This window comes from Ostrinia nubilalis, chromosome 19, assembly GCF_963855985.1.
Source record: "Ostrinia nubilalis chromosome 19, ilOstNubi1.1, whole genome shotgun sequence".
NCBI lineage: Eukaryota > Metazoa > Arthropoda > Insecta > Lepidoptera > Crambidae > Ostrinia > Ostrinia nubilalis.
Window position 1 is genome coordinate 12,776,452 of NC_087106.1, and position 26,581 is coordinate 12,803,032.

General features: G+C 34.9%; 1 protein-coding gene across 1 annotated transcript in view; it reads right to left on the minus strand.

The window, feature by feature from the left end:
* The window catches only part of LOC135081221 (leucine-rich repeat-containing protein 24-like), a 122,125-nt gene extending 95,832 nt beyond the window's left edge, over positions 1 to 26,293 (minus strand). The window contains exon 1 of the mRNA XM_063975967.1: positions 26,143 to 26,293. The gene's annotated coding sequence lies outside the window, so the exon portion shown is untranslated. The remainder of the gene's footprint in view (positions 1 to 26,142) is intronic.
* Positions 26,294 to 26,581: the final 288 nt, after the last annotated feature.

Below are 26,581 nucleotides of genomic sequence, written 5' to 3' on the forward strand. Positions count from 1 at the left end.
ACTGACTTTACAAAGAACATGATAAATTCAACCAAACCATCTAATGATCGCACCATAGATCAGAAATGGAACTCCAGAACTCTTTTGATAAACAATGGTGATTAATTTTCTCACCGTCCATTGAGTGAGTTCAAAGAAGACTGATGAAATGAGTCTTCTTGCTCGAATATAGATCACGGGAGAGTTGAAAAATGTGATGTGTTTTGAGGTTTTGGTAGAAGTATTTAATTGCAAAAAAATTGTGTTACTGATGAGTTGCCGTCCGTACGTACAATCATTTCATATCACTTTAGAAATGTTGCAAAAAATGTGCCAAATGGATTTATACGCAACTACAAACTATTAGGATTACATAGCGTACTTAGTGTAACATTTTACTATCATCATCATCATCATCATCATCATTTCAGCCATAGGACGTCCACTGCTGAACATAGATCTCCCCCAATGCTTTCCATTTTGATCGATTGGTAGCGGCCTGCGTCCAGCGCTTCCCTGCTACCTTTACGATGTCGTCGGTTCACCTTGTAAATGGACGTCCCACGCTGCGTTTTCCGGTACTGTAACATTTTACTAAGTAAAGTTTATTTTACCTATGGCTAAGGCCCAGTTTCATTCATTGTTAGAGAATGATTTGTTATTCAAAACATTTCTTCTCTCCGTTACGCCTTGGTGGAATCCGGGCTTTATACTGAATACGGTTAATTGATGATGAGATTTTATTTGATTGATTTATTGAAAAAGTTTTCAGGACTTTTTTTCAGATGATTGAGCTTTCTAAGTTCTAATTTGACTACAAATATTTCAAAGTGATACTAAAAATAAATACTACCCAAATTATATCTTTACAAATATTGTATCAGATAAAGTACACAGACCTTCAATTTCCATCCAAACCTAATTCCTTTCTCCACCATCCAAACTGATATATTTGTTTGTTCCGATTACCATTGACTCATACATTTACATGCGGTTAGATAAATTTGGAAAATTAAAAATAGAGTCGTTAACCCACTAGAGACGGGGCGAGGTCGACATTATTTATCGACGCGATAAAAACAGATTTATCGACGCAGCGAGCGCGAACGATGCGATGCAAAATGCCTGGGTGTTTGGATATTGTAGTTTGGAGAGATGACGGAAAATGCAGTTTTTATTGGGAGCTTTGAGTCACATAAAAATGGATAAAATTACAGATTTTTCAAGTAAATATTGTATGCGCAAAACGTTTTATAATTTTCAAGGATGAAAGAAAGTTGTTTTCAGCCGTCAAGATGTCTATGTTAGTTGTATTTACGTGTAGAGACATCATGTATGTAATGTTATATTCTGTTTGTTATAATGATATTTGTTAGTAAACCTATTTAAATAAATGAGTCATTTAATTAATTTAATTATAATATAAATTCTGGGCTTCAGGTGTATTTTACAACAAACTAAAAAGAGTATATAAATGTAAAGCAACAAATTATAATGTCAATGTTACTTGAAAATTATTCATACATTTCTTAATTGCTTCCTTAGCCACACTGTGTCCACTCAAAGTTCATAGTTGGCTGAGTCAAACTAAAACGATTTGTCTTAACTTGAAAGTTAAACCACTTAATCGGATATTCACTTCTATAACCAAATTAATAGCGGTATCGTTAACAAATAGGAGGAACATAAACTGAGGACTTTAGTACGGAGTTTCGTTCTTCCCAATTGAAAGTTCTAGACCCGCAACAAAACGAGGTTGAAACTCGATTCATTATCAAGATGAAATGTGTGAATTTCAATATCCAGACCAATTTATAGGACATAATTTATGCTACATTTGAATCTGGATTGAACGTCTTTTTGTAATACGTCCTTAGACAGAGTGACACGAATAGATACGCTAGACAGTTTACAATTGAATAAACTTTGAATTACATTGTTTGTCGCAAAAGAACTTTCGGGGTCACGACTAAAAGGTTATCGTTTATTTTTGGGGGTTTTATTTCATCATTTAAGAAATAAAACGTTATTTTGTTTAATAGACAGCTGTAGCACTTGAAAAGACAGCTGGAAATAACTTAGAATTGCACCAACATTAATATTTGAAAATTTATTTATCATTAATAATGATTGAAACCTAATTTAGAATTTAAATAAATAACACATTTTTGTCTTTGCCTTTTTTTTGACGATACAAAGTAAAATCAACTATAGTTTATGTTATGTTAGTTTACCCTTTTATCATCAAGTCTTTTTAATCGCTCCGTCCATTGTTTGTTTAAAATCCCGCTTCAAGCTATTAAATTAATTTTACAAATTTCACTGGCCGTATTTATTTTTGTTAACAATAAAAAGCATTTTGGCTTTTTTGCTCGCGATGAAAAATTGCGTGGGGAGCTTTAAGCTTTCAATATGAGGCCGTTTGACGTAATGGCTGCCATGGAATTATAGTATCGGATGTGACATAAAACACATAAGTAGTGCATGGTTAAAAAAATTCAACATTTCATGCATACTATTGAAGAGATAGTCGTTTGTAATAGATTTATCTGCATGACACTGAAAAGATGTATCTGGTCTCCTTTTTGAAATATAGTTGCTATTGTCAAAAAAATATAAATGGTGTTTGGTGGGAGAAGCTTCTAGCATATCTTAATTACCATCAGACCTTATTTTGGAGATACATTCCACAATCGTGAGTTGTAACAGTCTCAATTTATATTTTATGCCATTAAAGATTAAATAAGCAAAATCGTTCAAGGAGACAAGAATCAATTCACAAATCCGCCATCTTTATTTTGATTTGTAAAGAATGACTCCCCCAAGTAACTCATCCAGTCAATCTACCAAATTAATCCCATCCCTACCAATACAGGTGATACTTTGTACTTCTTTTTATCCCTGCCTTGGGACGTCCATAATGCTCATCGGGACGCGTCTCACTTTTTTAAATTAAAACGTTGCAGTGCATTTAGTTTGATGTTTTTCATATTGAAGTGAGCAGAAATAAATACAGAATGAAAAAGGGAAAGTTTCACAGCTCTATGCGAGTGGAGATTTTTAATTGCACAGTTTGTTGGAAAGTTTATTGTCCGAATGTTACTAAATATTAAATTAGTGTGTCGAATATGGAATTACTTTTGCAATTTGCTTCTGCACAAGTTTACGTGCTTTAGTTTTTTTGAGAACGGTCCTACTAATAATTATTTGACATAGATAATTAATCTTAGCGTTAGTTAATGTCGCTTCCCAGTGTTAAGATCGCCAAAATTCACCCGTTTGGATTTTGTGTTTCTTTTGTCCATTTTGTGTACATTCAAGAGTAAGTATCCAACTGTCTATTTAAAGTAATATTTTTTCAGTTCAGATTGTAAAAACAGCAAGAATAATAACAGTAACTATTCATCCAACTCATCAAATCTATTTTTATTCGACAAACTATTAAAAAGCTTGCACCCATTCACCCGAATTTCACGAACAACTCTAATTGAAAAGTCTCAAAAATCATTAAAAGTTTGCCTCACAACGTGGCCCATATTCGAATTCCTGTATCTACGTATTCCCATTCCCATTGCCACAGAAAGTTCTGATGCTATTCCCGTTTTGGGAGCTAGGAACAAAAGAGTGACGGGATCGACGCGACGTCCCGTAGTTCTTGTTAGATTGTTTTCGGCGATTTGCAAATTCAATTGCCGATATCGATATAGTTCTTTTAGTTGGTGCGTCACTATTATTGTTTACTGGTTAATAACAACTATACGGGCTATGTTGCAGGTGTTACAAAGCCGTTATTAATACGGTTTGTTATACATATTTAACGTCAAAACATTTTAGCATACCTACCAGATTCTAAAATAAAATGCTTATGCCCGTTTTCACAATCAATCCCTAATTTTTAAGTGACCCCTATGAAAACAAAATGCCTGCTATGTGTTACCATAGGGGTCACTTAAAAAGTAGGGATTGATGGGGAAAACGGGTTAGACCCGTTTTGCCCATCAATCCCTACTTTTAGTACTTATTCTTATTTTCCTTAGATAAAATATAAGTTCATAATTACAAGGATCATTAATAACTTCAAATACACAAAAGCCCATTATTTAAGATGGCGAAAATAAGTAAAATCTACATTATTAGTATTTGTTACTACAGTACTTTTGGTAACTAAGTAATTAATTAGTACTGAATCTCTTTAGGTTACTAACAAACATTTACTCCAATCATTGTTACGAACTTTAGTTACGAATTCCCATTGAGTTACACTAACAAACTCCCAGAAAATGGAATTAAACTAATATAAATTATATTAATGCTAATGAAAAAACTTTCGTCTCTAGTCCTCAAATACCTAGATTTCTTTGGGTTATTTTCTCCGAAAACTCATCGCCTTAGCAATTAAACCCTAGAAGGTTGTTGCTAATTTTAGTTTTTAATTAAAATTGTTAATTAAAGAGATCCCTGGAGTATTACTTTAAATATTATCTGTATCTGGAAGGTAAATTACGGTCTGAGATACTGTCCCTTTTTTCTTGAAGATAAGATCTTAAAAATGCCCGAGATGAATGGCTAAAAGGGTTTAAGATATCGTAAAAAGATTTATGCTTAGATATGGTATCTTTGTAACGGCAATGAAAAACATTTTAAGAGTAACGCTCTCATGAAACGGTTTATTTAACGGTTTTTCGCCACTTGAAGAGAACAGACATTTAAAAAAATAACACTGTATTTTATCACTATAATAAAAATAAAATGAGCTTGACTTCTAAAATATTAAAACATAAATGAAATTTAAGTAGGTTTCATAAGTAATTTATGTACAGTTCTAAGCAGGTTGAACTACCAAGAAGGAAAATATTTCTCAATTTTGAAGTTGATTACAAGATACAAAACCTTATTCTTCTAAAAAACTTTGATAACGATCTTAATCAAGAATTAACCTAGTAATTCATGTCAAGGTCAAAAATTACACTCACAATCCACTAGTATATTCTAAATTACTGGACCGATTTGAAAAATTCTTTCACTATTAGTATTCTACATTATTTTTGATAAACATAGGTGGTACGAAGTTCGCCAGGTCATTTAGTAGGGTAATTGCGCCGGTTTTCCGTCCAGCTCCTGTTTTCGTCCATTTGACCGACTTGCCACAAACAAATACGGAAAATTAGAATACAAACCTAACTTTCCGTGCAAGTTTGGACTTGTTACAATCTATAATATCTAAGTAACAGTTCTGCCTGCATGAAAATGTAATTTGACAAGTAATAACTCCAAAAAAGTCCACGGAAGTTGCTGCTGCACACAGGTGAATGGAAAACGTCGTCAAGTTAGAAAAAAAACGTGCCGGTAGGGAACTTTCATGGTATGTTTAATTAGTGTTTTAGCTATTTTACGTAATGTTTTTGGCACGTATGTCTAATTATTAGCATAATAAACACTATTTTAAGGGTTTATTAAAGTTTTTGTACAGAAATCTTAGATAATTAAGTGGACTAATACTAGCATAACAATTTTGCAAGATTTTGGTTTTCGTCCACGTGGACGGAAACCCTGACACCTAGTTAATATTTTTAATAATCATTTTACTTCAATGGACCTACAAAATACAATGTTTTTTCTTCCAATGTGATCTTTATTGCTATTACATTAAACATTTTAGTTTACGTCCACTTTTTAACAGTGATAAACCCATAAAAACCGTTAAAAAGATGTGGACGAAAACAAAAAACAGCTTTAAACGTTGTTGTGTTTTCGTCCATGACGTCATGAGCAAGCACTGGGGTGGACGAAAACCAAAATTAGCTATTCCTGTAGATTAGTTTTCGTCCATTTGTCCTTCGACCTATTGAAATATTTTCCTAAATTTAGGTAAGAAACTTATTTAAATCTTTTTGATATCATTTGAAAGCTGACAAAATTACCTTTCAAATGATATACCACAATCCATGGTTACTGTATTGTAGAATTGGTTTTAAGTCAATAATTCAACTGCACCCTTTTTTCTACACAGTGGTCGAAAACTAGCGTACACTAGGACGAAAACTGACTTTTTTGGACGAAAACTAGTGAAATCGCCTCTTTTGCATAAAATATTTTTTATAAAAAAACCCGTGGTATTTACTTATTGTCATATAATATTAACGTAAAGTAGACTATATAAGGATGAGAATGTCTCCAACTTCCTCATTGGCCCTAGAGCAATTCCAAGTATACCATCAATAAAAGCCTAATTAGAGTCATCAAACCTCTCAGTCATTCAATTAGAGCCATTAGAACTTCATAACTATGAGTTGTTTTCTATGTGTAAGCTGAGGACACGTGTCTCCAGCTGACACATCTGTATCTTCGTAAATATTTATGCTACGATAATGTATTATACCTCAAAAATTACAGTCGAATCCAAATAGTAGGCTTTCCACTTTTCAAGACTTTAGCTCAAATACTGTTAAAACCACGATCAAAAAACTATGTGCGAGCTGGAGTACCGTGTCTCCAGCTTACACATCTGTATCTTCGTAAATATTTAAGCTACATCAATGTTTTATATCTCATAAATTAAAGTCGAATAAAAAAACCCGACTTCAAATCTTTCAAAGCTTTATTGCGAACCGTTTTCGAACTACGAACCGATACGTATGTGTAAGCTGGTGACACGTAACACACGGTGAATTATTAAAACCGTATAAGTTAGAGTTGCGTTTTAAAGATCAAATAATTCGTTATAATTAAAGTACACACGAGACATAATTTCAAATCTCTAGGCCTCTTAGTTTCAGAATTAAAAGCCAAAAACTATTTTCCCGCCAAATAATTCAAATAATATGGGTCGACTGCGACGTTGCCGTTCCGTGCGTCCACTAGAGCAGTCGAATTTGAACCTAAAAACTAGTACTGTTTGAATCATTTTTATTTGTAGTTTAAATCATTTAATTTCGATTATAAGAATTTTAGACTAGGAGCCGGCTGATTTCTGTATTGAGTACCTAATAACCTATAATATATTTTTTGATCACAATGTTTTATTTAATCGAGGCAAAAACATTGCATCTATACTAATATTATAAATGTGAAAGTAACTTTGTCTTGCTTTCACGCCTAAACCACTGAACCGATTTTGATGAAATTTGGCATAGAGATGGTTGAGTCCCGGGAAAGGACGTAGGATAGATTTTATCCCAGTTTTTGAAATATGATAAAGATTTTCATCAAAATCAAAATTTTCTTTATTTGTTTAGACTAATTAAATTAGTGCTTGCAAATCGTCAAATGCTCTTAAGGAGCCTATACATGTCTCATTCTTTTTTTGCCCTACCAGCGCTTCGAGACAAACATTTGGCAAGTGCTGAGAAGAAGCGCCGCAACAAACTCAGTCACCACTGTCTGCCGGTTTAAAAATAATCATCATTATCATATCATCTGAAAATTATAAATAACTTGAAAACATCGAGTATTCGGGTAGCCCTAGTGATACTCTACCTCTGGGCTTCGGCTTGACAGTACTTTTTGGGAAACCTTGTACAGGTGAACAATGGTGGCGCCCCCTATCAATGTGTTTGGTGGGACAGTTCAGTTTAGTGGGTCTTTTATAGCTGAGACGCTTCATTGTTCAATACAATCAATTCTTTCCTCTCTATTATTTTAGGTGCCTTTATGTACGTATAGATTACGCACATTCTTTTTATATGAACGTAAGGGTGGGATTTAGGGGGTCACAAAACCGGTTTTACCGAAACCGAAAAAAAAACTGTATTCAGACATGGCAAAACCCACAGATATGGATTAGAGTAGATACAGCAAGTTGCTCCTCAAAGCGTGTCATTCCGATATGTCCAAATGGACATACATGGTCGAGTGATGTTCATGTAATCCGATTGCAATAATCGGTAACGATGATTTTACGAGGACAGTAGTACGAACACGGTAGAAAGAAGAAATTATTTACGGATTGAGAATTGTAAATAACAGCACAAGTAATCTATTCTATACTTATAAGTAATAAATTATAAATAATAAATCTGTAGAGAGGTCAATTCTGTACATGAAATATATTTTCAAAATAACTATCAGGGGGTGATTAGTGATCGATACTGATGCCAAAAATGCAATCAGTAAAATTTTTGTCTGTCTGTCTGTCTGTCTGTATGTTCCTTATAGAAACAAAAACTACTCGACGGATTTTAACGAAACTTGGTACAATTATTCTTCATACTCCTGGGCAGGTTATAGGATACTTAGGAATTCCCACGGGAACGGGCATTAGCGGGAAAATCCTTTTGTATGAAAAATCTAAACCGCTTAAGTTTGACGCTTGAAATTCGGCATGCAGGTACCTTAGTAAATTTAAAGCTTAGTTACAACAGGATATTGCAAAATTCTCACGGGAACGGGAGTTAGCGGGAAAAAACATTTGTATGAAAAAATCTAAACCGCGTAAGTTAGACGCTTAAAATTTGGCATGCAGGTACCTTAGTAAACTTAAAGCTTAGTTACAACAGGATATTGCAAAATTCCCACGGGAACTGGAATTAGCGGGAAATTTCTTTTGTATGACTGACTCACTGACATACCCACGCACAGCCTAAACGGCTAAACGTAGGCACTTGAAATTTATAAGGGACGTAGCTTAGGTACCGTAGAGGTGCACTAAGAAAGGAATTCCCGAAATTCCCACAGGAACAGGAATTACCGGGAAAATCCTTTTGTATAAAAAATCTAAACCGCTTAAGTTAGACGCTTGAAATTTGGCATGCAGGTCCCTTAGTAAACTTAAAGCTTAGTTACAACAGGATATTGCGAAATTCCAACGGGAACGGGAGTTAGCGGGACAAAACATTTGTATGAAAAAATCTAAACCGAGTAAGATAGATGAAGGGGGTAAAACGGGATCCACGCGTACGAAGTCGCGGGCGGCCGCTAGTAAATAATTAATTAGAATAAAGTAGCAGTAGAAGAATTTATAAAACAAGTTAGATCAGTGATCGCGGAAGACAGAGTGCACTGTTTAACATCGAAATTATACAAATCAAGAAGTTAGGTCAGTGATCGCAGTATACCTCTATGTATACGACGGCACTGGATTTTGTCGTTTAGAAATATCTTCAAAACTAGGTACCTGACTTAGCTTTATGAAACAAAACGTATTGGCAAAACTACGCATTTCACATTTATTAAAAATAAAAACCTTGAGTTAGTCTTTATTTTATGAAACTAGGTCAAGTACTAGGATATTTAAAAGTATGAAATTAGGTAGGTATGAATTACTAATAAATAGTACTATTTAACACAATGGAATAACGATCATTACTTTGATATACATTAAGCACAATAAAAATATTATTTGCAAATTAATAAGAAAATTAATAATATAGAATGACGTTTAACGCTACAAAATTATTTTAATCCACAGTTAACAAAATATCAGTTTTATCGGAATTAATTTTTTCGATACGAGTTACACGATATCTTTCGATGACTTTGCGAATGCAGTACGATGATACGATTATTTTTACGTTGCGGAAATCACTAAAATTCGCTAAAATGACACTAATGACGTTAAAAAAGTGGCACGCTCGTCTTCATACAAATTTTTTGACAAGCTGCATCTATCCATATCTGTGGCAAAACCAGGTTATTCTTGGAAATATAATAGCTAGAATGAAATACTAAAATAACAATCAAAAACGTTTTTATTCAGCTCGATTATTATCACAGATCAATTAACATTTTTAATAATTAAGGTAGATACACTTTACTAGAAATCCGATGATCTACGTTCTTGTCGGGTATCACTAATGAAATAAAATTCCTACTTCATAAAACTAATTAATCAGGTAAATTATTTATCACAGATCGATCAACTTTTAATAACCTAGGTAGGGTAAGGTGGGGCACAATGTTACAAGGGGTACAATGTTACAATGCATATTTCTCCGTCCCTTTCTATTAGTTGTATGATGTTGGTATACACGTTTGTCAAGCTCATAAGAGCTGCTGAACTGAGCCGCTGAACATCATACGGTTTCCGGCTTTTTTTTTTGAAGGGACGCGCGCTGGTAGCTGGAGGAGCTTTTCCAGCTTCACCGGGCAGAGTGGCGAGTACAGAAGGTACTCTAGCCGTTTGGCGATCGTCGGTGCGCGTGCCGACGAGGCCGAGTGTGGACTATTAATATTTTTTTACTGAATAACCTGTAAAAGTTAATTCTACAAATTCCGAAAAATCACCTAAAAGTAACCTTTTCATTAGTGTAACCTAAAAGTAACCAAAGCAGTTCAAAAATCAGAGCCCCGATTACGGTAATTTTTAACGTCAACAATCCAGACACGCTTCTCGATTCTGCGATACAATTGGTCGTTCAACAGCGTACGTCAGCTGTTTTGACCAATCGTATTGCAGAATCAGAAACGCGTCTGGATTGTAGACGTTAATAAAAGTTACCGTAATCGGGGCTCAGCTAAAAGGTTACAAAAGTAACCTTCTGGCAACACTGACTGTTTCTCAATATTGCAGTCAACTGTCATCTTTTTTTTTAATACAAGTTTTACGGCTATGGATATAGATCCTTACGGCCAATTCTGTGCAAATGCTGTACAAAATGCTGTGTTTCGTCTATTTTGTGATGTCTTAGTAGTGATTGTGATTTGTGATGTTAATGTTGTTAATTTTTTTTTTTCAACAAAAGAAGAAGAATTCAATGAGGGCTTTCGCGATTGGAAAATCCGCCAGATGGCAATACGTAGACGCGAGGTCCAAATGCTGCGTGATTGGTGGATTTTGACATATCTGTCAATGTCATGCAAAATCTGTTTGTAACCATTAGAGCAAAATACAGGGTGGAAACGATAAGTGATCTCACTCGATTATTTCTAAACTATACAAGATATCAATAAACTAGTTATTGATCCTGAAAGTGCTTCATGAGCTCTATCAAACGGTATTAATAATAGGTTACAGAATAAACTGGATCTATCCGAAACTTCAATGTTTCCAGCTTCCATACATTTGGTAAAGTCACATTATTTTAAAAACTACATATGATATCGTAAAACTGATTACTGATTCTAAAAGTGCTTCACAAGCTCTATCCAATGGTATCAATAATAGTTACAGAAGAAACTGGATCTAACCAAAAATTCAATGTTTCCTTCTTCCATACATTTAGTACCTACTACCACAGTCATGACACTCATCTCTTGACAATATTTTATATTATAGCAAGTAAAGCCTAAAACCAATGTTTTTCATTAATAATTTAAAATAAGAATACAATTTACGAGTTTATTTTAAGTATTTATTATTAAATTAAAAAAATTACACTTCTAATATTGTGTGTCTGGCATACATTTAGTATGGAAGCTGGAAACATTGAATTTTCAGATAGATCCAGTTTATTCTGTAACTTATTATTGGTACCGTTTGAAAGAGCTCATTAAGCACTTTCAGGATCAGTAACCAGTTTTTTAATATCTTGTATAGTTAAGAAATAATCGAGTGAGATCACTTAACGTTTCCACCCTGTATAGTTGTTGCCCATTTTTGCCACTTGACGTGGCAGAATCGTGGGACTTCACGGTATTTAAATAAAAATTAAAGTGGTTGCGTTTAGAAACGCCACAAATATTTGAGTCTTTGGAAACAAGTTCGTTATTATACTTGTATATTAAAATATAATTTTGTTTTACCTAGCTTTTTCTTATTAATAAAATATAGGTTATTAAGTACTCAATACACAAATCAGCCGGCTCTTAGTCTAAAATTCTTATAATCGAAATTAAATGATTTAAACTACAAATAAAAATGATTCAAACAGTACTAGTTTTTAGGTTCAAATTCGACTGCTCTAGTGGACGCACGGAACGGCAACGTCGCAGTCGACCCATATTATTTGAATTATTTGGCGGGAAAATAGTTTTTGGCTTTTAATTCTGAAACTAAGAGGCCTAGAGATTTGAAATTATGTCTCGTGTGTACTTTAATTATAACGAATTATTTGATCTTTAAAACGCAACTCTAACTTATACGGTTTTAATAATCCACCGTGTGTTACGTGTCACCAGCTTACACATACGTATCGGTTCGTAGTTCGAAAACGGTTCGAAATAAAGCTTTAAAAGATTTGAAGTCGGGTTTTTTTATTCGACTTTAATTTGTGAGATATAAAACATTGATGTAGCTTAAATATTTACGAAGATACAGATGTGTAAGCTGGAGACACGGTACTCCAGCTCGCACATAGTTTTTTGATCGTGGTTTTAACAGTATTTGAGCTAAAGTCTTGAAAAGTGGAAAGCCTACTATTTGGATTCGACTGTAATTTTTGAGGTATAATACATTATCGTAGCATAAATATTTACGAAGATACAGATGTGTCAGCTGGAGACACGTGTCCTCAGCTTACACATAGAAAACAACTCATAGTTATGAAGTTCTAATGGCTCTAATTGAATGACTGAGAGGTTTGATGACTCTAATTAGGCTTTTATTGATGGTATACTTGGAATTGCTCTAGGGCCAATGAGGAAGTTGGAGACATTCTCATTATATAAGGACTAAAATGACATATGATACATATGAGTAAGGGTATTTTAAGATATTCATTTCGCATCACAAAGTTGGCAACTCCGATAATTGGACGAAAACTAGCGCACTTACCCTAATTCAAAATCTATTGCCTCAATTCAGTACTGTGCGCTCACTCAAAAAAAATCTACATAACTCTTCATACATTTTCTGCGAACTTATAACGCACCTAATTTCCTGTGTGGCATTATCCTTACGAGGTACGACAACACATCACCCTCCATTTCGTTGAAAAATCGCTCTTAACACAAGTACATAAAGCTACAGGGTTTTTAGCTCGACTCTGTACAAAGAGGCGACTTAATTAGAATATGATTACCCAACTTTCGCCGCGAACCCGAATATGGCGCGATCCGGGATTGTCGCCGTAATAATTACATCCGGTGACGCTCACAAACTTTGGTTATTAATCACGGGAGAGAAAGAAGTGACGGATTATCACTGCTGGTATTAACAAGTACAAGTTCGAAACTTATTAAAAGTAACAACTCGTACTCGTAGAAGTTGAAAATTTTAACGTAGTCAGAAAGGAAAAAGAAAATTAGACATAGATGGTTACAGTTCCATTGTTCTATACAATACACGATTTTGAGATAATGAAATGGCGCAGTGCTGTTTACATCTACTAATAAAGTGTATGCAGACGTTGTAACTTTTTCCAGTATTTTAAACTAAGCCCTACAGCGTGTCATTTTTACGGACGACTAAAATTTCTGCTAGATCAGAGAGTTGTTTGACTCTCAAACTATCCACGGGATTGAACTACGGGACTATTCCCACCTCTCGTTCCCATTGCTGCAACTCCTGTGTAGCCAGGATCTACAGCTTGAATGCCAATAAAAACCCAACTAGTGAAGGTCAAGTTTGTCCCGGGATTGTTGAGCTACATGACCCGCGACATGTTACATCATTAAAATTTGTCCTCTAATCTAAGACCTTACTTCAAAGTTTGACTTACTTATTTACGTGTCAACATCCCTTAGTTAACAGTAAGTATTTGCATGACGTGTTAACACATACTTCCTCAACACACTCTTGACACAATTACAGTACTTATCCAAAGTTTTCACCCAAATATGGCGACTCAAATCTTAAGAAGATTGTTGCTGAAACAATTACATCTGAAGACAGGAGATGCTTATGAACTTTGGATATTAATCATACGCCGGAATTTTCCTAGATAGGACTTTTGTTGGACGGATACTTCCACGGTAATTGTAATTAAAATACGCTTCAAAGCAACGAGATTTATGAGTAAATAAATCTAGGTTGTCTAGTTTAGAATAGTCGCCGGCAAGTGAAATGATATTTTAGCATTTTATTTATTCTAAAATGCTTTAAATCATTAGTAAGAGTAAACATTAAAACGGAATTACATAAAATAGTTACTGGGTTGTTTTGTCAAGAGAGAAAATAATAATTCACTAAGGTATTTCGATCTGATTGATTGAAACCAATCAGTGTTATGTACGAGTAACGAAATTAAGCCCAAGTTAGCCAAACAGAGCTAAAGAAACGCAACGAAATTAATCATAAGAAAATAGCTAGTGCAAAACAAATGACAAATCAAGCGCAACTATTCATTACCTTTATAAAGAAAAAACGGAGCAACAAAAAACAAAACTCGATTGCATTCATCCACAAACAAAGCAAAGCTGATCAACTTTCAGTTAGTTAATAGTGGGGGAAAAAAGCTCACACGAGTGAGCCGATCGCAAAGTTTGGTAATAAATCACCACACTAAGGAATGCTCTCCCACTCAGGTTAGGTGACAAAATAGGTTCCTCAATGAAGTATGCGAGGAATTTTCATTTAAACTTCTTTGGGTAGCTTCAGGATGTGTGGGCATCAGGTAAATCTAAGGTAGAATAGTCCGCTTAATTTGTTTTAGACTCTGATTGCTCTGATTTTGAGCTTTGCCTGCGACTTCGTGGAAATAGTTTGAATAATATTTCCCGTTTTTGCAACATTTTTCTTTACTACTCCGCCTCTAGTGGCTGTAAGGTGATGTTATATAGCCTGAAGCCTTCCTCGATAAATGGGCTATCCAGCACAAAATATTTTTTTCAAATCGGACCAGTAGTTCCTGAGATAATCGCGTTCAACCAAACAAATTCTTTAGCTTTAGTTATTAATATTAAGATTAATTTCTAACCTACCTGAAACCACAGAATAATACTAAGTAGTTGCTGAAACTTAATTTTATTATGTACAGAGGGCACAGCTCCAGATTCTCATTACCAGTCATGTCGTTTCGTTCTATCGCAAAGAATTACCATTTGATGAGAGCGAAAGAAAAAATGGAAATAGGTGTCTGGAAATAACTACTATTACTTATACGTAAGATGCTCCAGTGCTTAGTTTGTTTTTGTCTAGTCTGTACTTAAGTGTCCATGATTACCATTGTACATGATAAAGAAATGTTATTAGTTTTTCTTGTAGTTCTTAAGAACACGGACAGCTGATATAATATTATTATGTTAGTAAAGTCATAACTCCACTACTTCCAAAAACAATACAAAACTTCTATTATTAATGTTTCTTCAAAAACACTCCAACGTTCAAGCTAAAGCGGCAGAGTGTTAGCTCAAGCCATTATGCGGTAAAAATGCGGTATATTCCTTAATAGGACTTCCAAAAACCCAAAAAAATGTTCAAAGAAACCCAAATTAACCGAGCAATACTACCTCGAAGCGCCTCGGGATATAAGGCAAGGAAATCTCACTCTTAATAACATAAAGTGGGTAATAGAATAACTGAGCCACGTCATTAAGGAGTTCGTGTGAATTTGTGATTGAAATTGTTAAAAAAACAACCCTCTTTCTGGCGTAGTCGGGTAAAAACAACCTTTTCAGGGACACTTCAGATTTTTTGTCGCCCGGTAGTTTGTATAGCTTCTTATTTATATGAGTAATCGGCCGATACAATTCGGAGTAAGTGCGTACTTACATAAGTATTAGTACATTCTGATTACATTATGAGTCCGACTAAACTATATAGGCTGATCCAGTAGAATCTTATAATTTTGTAAATAGCCGATTCATGTTGAAAATCTACTCATAGAGAAATCCGAGTCTCAGTATCTTTAACTTAAGTACTTTGCAACCAGAGTTAATAATATTACTAGATAGATACATAGACATATATATTAATCTTATTAAACTTTATCTGTTACAAAAAATACCAGCTTGTCTTAGAGCGGACTATAAATGCGTATAACCACAGAATAATAATAAGTACTACGTACAGAAGTTTTACTTCGCGAACGTATTTAAAAAAATGTATGCTCAATGTCATTAACAATATGGTGTAATTTAGCCTGTCTCAAGAGTCAAGCACCATTTTGTTGACAAACGTCAGTGATCGGCACTGCGCCGAAGCTATAGGGCTGACTTCGGTAAAATGATGTGACGTGAGGTGCCAAACTGCGGAAAATGGCGGAGGAAATACATGATTTAGCATGAAATTATCATGAATAATATTAACTACTTATTTACCTCTCAGTGTCTTGAGGCAACTTAAAAAAGTACATTCTGTGTTTTTATTATTATTTAGGCAGTTAAATACTGCACAGTATTTAGTACACCATTTTCTTTATTTTCTTCCATTATACACAAGAATACGCGTGCGTGAGTCAATGTTCGCTCGTATGTGAGGCCTTGTCGAATAGTATCCTGTAGGTGGGCCATCGTGCGTGTTTTGTTTTCGATGTAAGCTCGCGGAGATGAACAGGCCTGGTATAACCCCAGACATTTTAGTTATTTACTAAAATCCGCTCGGATTTTTCATATTCATCAGATTTGTTTGTTCGCTCATTTCCACAATGGCTGAACTAATTGAATGTTGTGGCTTCCAGTGATGTTTGCATTTAGTTCTGTTTGATCTAAATCTCTGAGTTAATTAGTAATGTTTATAGAACGAGTAATTTTAGGCAGATTTAAAACTGGAATGGGGTACGGGTTATGAAATTTAGCGCCACATGCAGTTGTGGGCTCATATCTTGCTGCAGGCAACGACCTTAAAAACAAGAACGTTTAGTAGGTATACTAAACAAACTTATGTTAATATATTATTATTTATACTATGACGATTTTGAGGGTGCCATAAGGACATATATAGATACATACCTATCAAAAGTATCATAGCCTTTAAAATGGTAATAGAACAAATTAAAACAGGCCAGTAGAAAGCACATATCGGATTTTTTTATGTTAGAGACGATTTTCTGGATATCGAGACAGTTTACTGTCTACCGTTATTAGTATGGTTTTTTGGTAGTCAAGCTGTAGAACTGTCTCAAGGCGATATGACAACTCCATAGAACGACTGGTCGTCCAAGGAAAAGTCGTAGGAAATGTGACTGCACCAGACAGTCTGCCAACAGAGAGAGATGGCGGGAGATCGTGTGGAGAGTTGTATCCGCCTCTACAACCGATGTGAACAATGCTTCAACGTGACGACGACCGCTCTGCCAAGAGCGTAACGAATAAGAAGAGTGACCGAGTGGTAGGAATGGTCCTGTTACTATCTATGAGGGTGAAATTGTTAATGAATCATTGACAATTTGTCTAACTTAGCGATGTTCTCAAATATTTTTCAGGATGATCAAAGCTTGCGAGGATTACTAATAAGGCCCAATTAGGCTGTCCGTGGGTAATCACATTAAAATTAATGGCGGCCCTTTATGACACCTTGAGATTAATGTGACGAGCGGTGTTTGCCTTCCGAAGGTATTCATCGTCGTACTTTTATGCGTGAATAATTATTTGTAAAAAGAAAAATGTTTGTTTAGAAGGTAATCATCGCGAAAAAACTATACAAAGAAAAACATAGTACCTACCTAATTACATTGCTGTCATTTTTTTTTTGTTATTAGGATAATTAATTTCAAACTATTCTGACTCTGTGTATAAACTGAAAATATTTGTAATGATTCCAAACTGTAAAAATCCTGAATTTTTAGGTATGTTTTCTACATTTCTACAATTTTTGACTCTGCCTTTTATTTATCATAGTAATTTAAAGAAAGCTCTGCTGGACAACCATTTTGAATTAATACAATTCACATTACAACAACCTAATCGTTAATTATTACTTACAATGAAAGATCAGTGCGTATTTTATCCAGAAAAAAGTCCAAGAAAATTCAACCCACTCCAACCTGTAGTTTTTCACAGTGAAGTTAATGTAGGTATACTTTAACCGGGAGCATGGAATTCTCGCATTATTTATGTATACTAAAATGTGTAGCCGAGTATGCGAGGACGGACATGTAACGTGCACCGTGTAAAAACATTTTGTTCATTGAGAAGTACTTTAGAGGTGAATATACTCGACGCTTTGCAAGGTTGAAAACGTTTGATAAAGTTTAAAATGTAGGGGCCTCGACCGGGAAATGGTGAAATGAACGAACAGTGGACTGTATTACAGGTTAATTGAAAGAAACTACGTTGAACAGTTTGGTTGGCAAGTTTATAAGCAAGGGGTGCGCGCGGTGTCTCCGATGGCTTGAGGTGAAGTGAGTTCTTGCAACTCATGAAGGCAAGTGAGCTTTAATTGTGTGTGTACGTGTACAATGTACATGCACATAACGATAGTGTAATGTCTATCAAAACTTTTGAGAAACGAACAGCCACGTACCATTCATGTAAAGCTCACTCGCCTTCGTGAATTGCAACAACTACAGGGTGTTAGGTAAATGGGTATATGACCCGACACTAGCCCATGTTAACATGGGCATATAAATGGTATGGTGAAGTCAGAAATTTGATAGCATCATTTTAATTTTACAAAATAAAATTTATAAAATCCGATTTGTATATGAAAATTAAAATAATTAAAATGAAGATATCAATTTTCTGATTTCACCCTACCATTTATATGCCCATGTTAACATGGGCTAGTGTCGGCTCATATACCCATTTACCTAACACCCTGTATATGCGTTTTGGCAAGCGTATTTTGGCTTTGTAACATTGGCTATAGTTTAGAATAAGCTCGAGTTATGAGACGCTTTTGACCATTATTTAGTTGCTTAAAAATTACAGCAAATAATATTTACAAGAAATGCAATATTGCACTCTTGTAAAAATTTTGTTGAATTATTATTATTGTAGAAATAAAGAAAGAAAAGTAAGTTACTTGTATAAGTAGACATATTATGTGATAATTGATTTATAAAAGATTTCTTTATGGGAATAATATGGAGAAAACTATTAATATTTTACCCAAAAAAATCTAAAGCGCACTTTATACGAGTAGGAGGTACGAGCCAAAGTAAAAAGCAAAAAATAAAACAAATCAACAGTTAAATTATTGCATTCAATTTAATTAAAATATTTACCAAACTAGCTTAACATTAAAATTTACTGCATTTTATAAAAATCATTAATGTTAATTTTAATCTTTTAATTTTATTTAATCGTTTAACAAAAAAATTTGCATTAAAAACATGAAGACGTTTTTCGAGAGTGACATTAGAGTTTCTATATCTACTTTTCTGATATAATATCCTACCCTATTCTGTCGAAACCGCGACATTTTGGGGCGATTTTCCGCTATTTGTGCAAAGTAAATTGATTTCGTGATACGGGGAGGAACTCATGGATGGTAGACGAATTCTTATAGACTTTTGTCAATTCGTATGCAAATGGAATTCTAATGTTTTCAAATACTCTTCCTGGAATGTTAATAAATCTCACATAATAAAAGGGAATCCTCCATTTGATGATATTTTCCGACGGAAATTGTAGCGCAACTTTATTAGACAGACCAAAAATTAAATTACCCTTTTTAGGGTTCCGTACCTCAAAAGGAAAAAACGGAACCCTTATAAGATCACTTTGTTGTCCGTCCGTCCTTCTGTCAAGATCCTTTATCTCAAGAACGCGTGAATGTATCAAGCTGAAATTCACATGAAATACTCAGGTCTATTGTCCCTTTAAGCTGTGAAAATATCAAACTTCTAAGCCAAGCCAATCAAAAGATACAGCCGATTATGTCGATATTTTCAACAAATTTTCGACACTCGCAAAGGAATCAAAACCTACAGGATACTTCCCGTAAACTCAGAATCTTGAAATTTGGCATAAAGCATTGTCATATAATGCAAATATAGGAAAAATTGCGAAAATTACATTTTTTTAGTTATATAATATAATAAAAATATTTTAATAAAATGAAACTTACTACCTTATTTCTCACGAACGAATAAAGTTATCAAATTGAAATTTATACCAAATACCTAGATCTATTGTCCCTTTAAGAAGTAAAAAAATCAAACTTCTAAGTTAACGCGATCAAAAGATACAGCAGTTTATACCGACACCTTAGACGAATTTCCGTCACACGCTAGGGAATCAAAACCTACAAGGTACTTCCTGTGAACTCAGAATCTTGAAATTCGGCACGAAGCAACGTTATATAGTACAGATAAAGGAAAAATTGCGAAAATGATAAATTTGAAGTTATATAAAATTTAAAATATTATTTTTGCTTACATGACATAAAATATTTTTTTAATAATTATAAACTTACTACCTACCCTTTTTCACATGAACGCGTAGAGATATTAAAGTTGAAATTCATATCAAACACTTCTTAAATCTAATTGCCTCTAAACTGTGAGAAATTCTAAATCAACGCAAAAATTCAAAACGCTGAGGTAGGTACCTACCTATAATGCAAATATAGGAAAAATAAATAAATAAAAAATAATCATACCGCATATTTTTTTTTATAAAACTCCGGACTTTGACGTAATTTTGGTTTAAGTGAAATGAATGGTGTCCATTGGCATAGCTACAGGTTTTACCTTAGAATACTTGTTTTATATTTGTAGATAGTTACCCTGCCTAAAAAAAAACCCTAGCTACGCCAAAGCTAGCGTTATTTGATAAGGATCAGATATAAACACAAAATAATCTTGCGTGCATACCAATGTTATTTATACCATTTTGCAAGGGGAAAGGGATTTGTGGTTAGCCCTGACTACTTAAGGACAGGAAAAAATCAAATGATACCGCGAGCTAACTACGAACAGCGCCATCTATTGACAACCGTGCGAACTACGTAGTGTCGTTGCTCGGTGATAGGTGTTGCTGATTGCAGCTCATTGTTACAATACTTTTTATTAAAATCGGATTTTATTCCGGAGGTTTTACAATTTCTTACTACTTTCGCAAATCATTACAAATGAAGAAAGGAATTTACGGTGTGGTACCCTCAATGTACAATTAGATTTCGAGCGATACCACTTTTGGGCATTCTCCTTTTAAGTAGTTACTTTCCCCATTGTAATGTTATGAATTTCATTTTGCAATAAAAATACCATAGTTATGACTCGATTGTCGTAATGAACGAACTTTATAAACCTTGCAGGTTTGTACGGAACCCTCGGTGCGCGAGTCCGACTCGCACTTGGCCGGTTTTTTATATGAGACAAACTCAAACAACATCCAGATATGTTATCTGCATCAATTATGTAATTCAATTGCCAAAAATAAGTTAACGGCTCCATTCAAGTTCGCAAAGCTTGCAAACGGGGTCCATCGGGACCCCATTTGGAGTCCTTTTCAAATATTTGTACCTGGGAAACGTATAATTGACCCATCCAAGCGAGTGATTTCGCGTCAGGGTTCCGTATCTTAATATCAATAAACCAAAACCTTTGTCCTTTCGTTCATTTCAAAAGACATCCACTGCTGGACAAGGATTTTTACTTATATCTATACTAATATAAATGCGAAAGTAACTCTGTCTGTCTTGCTTTGACGCCTAAACCACTGAACTGATTTTGATGAAATTTGGCATAGAGATAGTTTGAGTCCCGGAAAAGGACATAGGATAGTTTTTTATCCCGGTTTTTGAGACAGGGACGCGCGCGATAAAGTTTTTCTGTGACAAACAAAACTTCACGCGGGCGAAGCCGCGGGCGGAAAGCTAGTACTATACAAACCTTGTTATGCATAAAAAAGCATCCAAGATTCGCGCGACCTTCACCAGATCAAACCTAAACCTTAATTTTTCCGATTATTTAAAATATCAATTTGTTGTTTAATTGTTAAAAAAAAGAAACAAGATTCCGTGCTACGCCATCATTAGTCTGATTGAGCCATCGCAGACTCCTTAACTGTTTATTTAGTCTGACCCCGTCATCATCATCATCATCCACAGCCCTTTACAGTCCACTGCTGGACTATGAGCCTCCGCCACTATAGTGGAGGGTTTTGCCATGATCCCCATCGCTTGGCAGGCGGGTAGGAGATCGCAGTTTAAAAGATTGATCTTTTTCAGAGAGCGCTGCTGCCCGTTCTTATACCGTGCCCGTGGTCTGCCCCATGATCGGGAATAATCTTTCCAGTTTGCAACTCCTGTATAGCCAGGATCTATAGTTTACTCCAATGAAATCCAACCAATGTAGGTTGGGTGATCCCAGCATTTAACTCTTGCTATGACAACCCACACTATGGTACAAGAGGCTTCGTTATATAACAGTGTATTAGTCAAGACCCTTGTGTATACATTGATCGAATCCCGTTGCGGTTTCGGCATGGAGTTTGTAGCTATAGGAATAGTAAAGCTAAGTTTCAGTCTGTTAGAGCAGAATACTGCATAGAACTAGAAAGAAAAGCAACATTTCAGGCAACATTGTTATTTAATGTCATCAAACTAGGTATATGTAAAGGGCAATTAAGAAATTGGAGCAACTATACACTAATAAAATGCTTGAAAACACAATGTATTCAAGTCAGGAACCATAGAAAGTAGAAACCTTATCAGTGGAAATAAAATAAGCAAGTGATGAAGTAAGATAATATCTGATGATGGTAGTAGTGGTGACAAGACAGCACATAGTCTATTTGTATTTACTATCGAAGATACAAGTATTTTTTTCTCACAAAACATTTTATTCCAGAGTTCCAGCCCAAACCGTATCCGGGTATTTCTTATGAAATCTCAAAATTTGAGATTTTATTTAAATTTCTTTTTTTTTACATTAACTTAGATATTTTTTGCAGAGATCAGAAAAGTTACTTTTAGAGATCTGTCCAGGGGTATTGGTCTTCCATATTTTTTTATATTACCTATAAAAAATGAGGTTTTAAAAAATTAATAAATGAGGGAATGATTAACGGAGTGAGGGAATGATTTATTATTATATTATAGTAAAAAACAACATGTACAAATGGCATATTGGCATGCTTTAAGCATTGACAAGTATTTCGGGTATTCACTAGTCTAAGTTTTTACTTGAACTTTCGCTTTTTTCTTTAAATATTTTAATCTTTCGTTTTCCCGCAGTTTTTTCAAAGATTCAGTATTATTTTAATTTTTCTCGCCTTTTTCTATCGTACTCTTTCTTTTTTATTTATTTTTTTGCATCACTCAACTTCTTTTGTCGTGCTATTTTGCTTCCACATACATGCACCTCTTTTAAATTAAATACCATGAAATACAAGTTACATGAAATAAATAAGCCTAGGCGCAGACCATCGATTTTTCGTCGGCCGATAGTTTAGTCGGGCAGTTAATCAGTATGGGCATGTATGGAAGTTCGCACATTACGCCGATTTGATTTGGCCGACTAAATAGTTGAATACGATTCCCAACTGCCTTCCAACTAAAGTATCGTCTAACTATCGGTCGATAGCTTGATCAGACGGTGCTCCTTTACGCGCGCGCAGACTGGCCGATTTTTCGTCGTCCAACTCGGCCGATAGCTTCAGTTTGCTCCTCGTTTTTGGCGGGAAAGGTTATTATTACTAATTAATTGATTTAACTAGTTATTACTCTCGATTTCACTTTTTCATGATCATTTCCCTTTCATCATCATCATTTCAGCCACAGGACGTCCACTGCTGAACATAATCCAATGACTTCCACATCGCACGGTTGGTCCCGGCCTGCATCCAGTGCCTTCCTGCTACCTTTATCAGGTCGTCGGTCCACCTTATGGGTGGACGTCCCACGCTGCGTTTTCCGGTACGCGGCTTCCATTCCAGAACCATGTTGCCTCATGCCGTCAGTTCTGCGTACTATGTGCCCTGCCCACTGCCACTTCAGCTTGCTAATCCGTCGGGCTATGTCAGCGACTTTAGTTCGTTTACGGATCTCCTCATCTCTGATTCGATCTCGTAAAGAAACACCGAGCATAGCCCTCTCCATAGTACGCTGTGCAACTTTGAGCTTCTGTATAGGGTCTATAGTGAGAGGCCACGTTTCCGAGTCATCACAGGATGAACACGGACAAAACGAAGCTTATGTCGAACGTCCATGTTGCGCTCGATTCTTGAGATTGTTGACAAGTATGTCTACCTCGGACAAACGATTCAGCTAGGTAGGTCCAATTTCGAGAAGAAGGAGGTCAATTTCCTTTTCATGATGTATAAATTTGAGATGATTTTTATTAAACTTTTATCTTTTATGTAACAATATGAATTTCGAGCAGTTGAAGCCGCAGGCATGAGTTAATTTGGTATAGAAAAAATTATAATATTTCTGGGAAACATTCTACGCGACTGATCTCTTCAACAGCTCTCTATCGAATGAAGCAATCGGCCCGATTTTAAATCGGCGGTCTGCGCACCCACGCCCGATTCAACTGTTTAGTTGAATCAGTGTGAGCACTGAGAGCCCAACCCGACTAAACTATCGGCCGATTAAAAATCAACGGTGTCTAAACAATCTAAAAAACCGCAGATTACTGGATAAATCATTCCCTCACACGACCGTCATTCCCTCACTGCACTTAGAAGTGAGGGAATGACTGTGAGGGAATGACGAATTTTAACTTAAGCTACAAAAACACCGACACATAACCTCAATTTGCTTGTTACATTTTTAATATGTATTTTACTCCCAAAAACGCATAAAACCAACAAATTTTAATGATAAATATTAAAATGCTTAATACATTAATGTAACGTGAGGTAATGATCGTCATAAATTTAACTTTTAACAATTTTACGCAAAATATTTTTTTACACGAACTAACCTACTGTTGAGAAGAAATTGCCATCTTGAATCATTTGAGAGTGTATCCAGGTACTAAAAACTTAAAGTTGCGTTCCTAAATATCGTTTGACACATTCAGAAATCGAATATTCGTAATAGGATGAGGGAATGATTTTATTTGGCGGGACACATTTAAAATCGAATCATTGTTTTTATAAATTTGTTGTTGTAAGATGAAAGCTTTTATGGACAATAACAAACATCTTTCTTACATATTTGCATAATTTTATTATTAAAAATATTGATATATTTCAAGTTAATAGGCATTTTAGTAATAATTTTGGACTAAGGGACAAGGTGAGGGAATGATTTTCACGGTAATAAAGTAGCCATATCTTTTTTTTCTTTAGAGGTAATACGTTTTCTTTTTATGCAATAGTGGTATAGACAGCGTACATTCAAATAAAAAAAAGACTTATGTAATTTAATGCATGTGACTCGGCACTAATGGCTCGGGAATCAAATTTCGCAATTTGATGAGAAATACCCATCCAATTTACGACATAGTTAGATATTTAGTTTCTATTTCGATTTAATTAATTAATAAGTGAGTTTTATTAAAAAGAGATTAACCAACTTGACTGAAAAGACAGAAACAATTCAAAATAATTGCCTCAATTGAGTGTTAAAATTATTCTGTAATTATTTCACAATCCAAAGTTTACGCCACCAGGTGGTTAGACAGCTTTTTGAACTTATTTAACTAGTTATTTCATTAAGCTTTTAAATAAGTTTCGTAAATCTCCAGGGATGCCAATGTTCTTCAAATTTTAATTAGGATTAATATTAATGATAAGGCCTAAGTTATAATTAAGATACAATGGTTTATATCCATTTATATTTGAAATTTAGAGAACTGTGATTTATTTTCTTTACCTATATTCGTATGTGCTAACCTACAAAAATGTTTTTCATGTGATGAAAAGTGAAAATGCATCAAATTTCCTTGGTATGATACCTATAAATTAGAGCTTTTCCGGAAAAATCGTCAGCATGGTTCCTTTTACATAATATACATATCTATACCTCTATGTGTTCTAGAGTACTAAGAATTATTCAACTTAATACATACTTATAACCATATGAGTAGATATGCAACCGATTATAAGCTGAACAAATAGAATTGTGCAGTATTAGACAGATAAAAGTGCCCAGATTCATTCCGAAAAGCTCCTATAGAAAAGAAAGATCAAAGAAAATTCTTACTGCAAGAATCCAATAAGTAAGATGTTCATTCTTCTATCAAGAATAATGGTAGGACAGGATTATTATTAAACTATAGTTAATTTAATATTTTTTTCTTCAAACCAAGTAGGAAGTGTCATCATCTTTTGACTGAATACTGAAATGTAAGCTAACGCATAATTTTAACTCATAAATCGGGGTTGCTCAACCATTTTTCCGGTTCCCAGTTAAAATCCGTATCCAATATCCGCATAAACGTTCACACAATCCGTAAAAAGACCCCCCAAATCTCCGATAACCGGCCGATTTGTATTCTCAAAGTGCACCTCAAACGAAAACAGTAAGCGATATCAAGTAAAAGAAAATCAACAGTTATTATTACTCACCATCGAATTCGGCTACAAAAACAAGTACCACTTGCATTCCATCGGTTCATTCACTACACACACACATCACTACTTAACCGTGAAACACATTCGGGAATAGCGCGTAAATTGCGGATTTCGACGATCGCGAGATGACGCGTGCGTTCGGCGCGCCGACCCAGCGGTATATGAACGCGGCACTGCCCCCCGCCCCAGTTCGGACCTATAACTCCAGAGAATTTCCCCTATAAAAATATTTATTCCCCAGCCGCGTATTGCGCAATGCATAAATTGAGGAACACAAACATGCACCTAACGTCTCGGATTGGAATATAAATTACTAACTTTTGCCAGCGACTTCGGCTCAATTGGCTGGATGAGATTTCGCTGTGCTTTATCGCTTTTTTCATACTTTTTATGAGTGTTTTTCATGTTGTTGATATATTAATTTTCCTCTCGA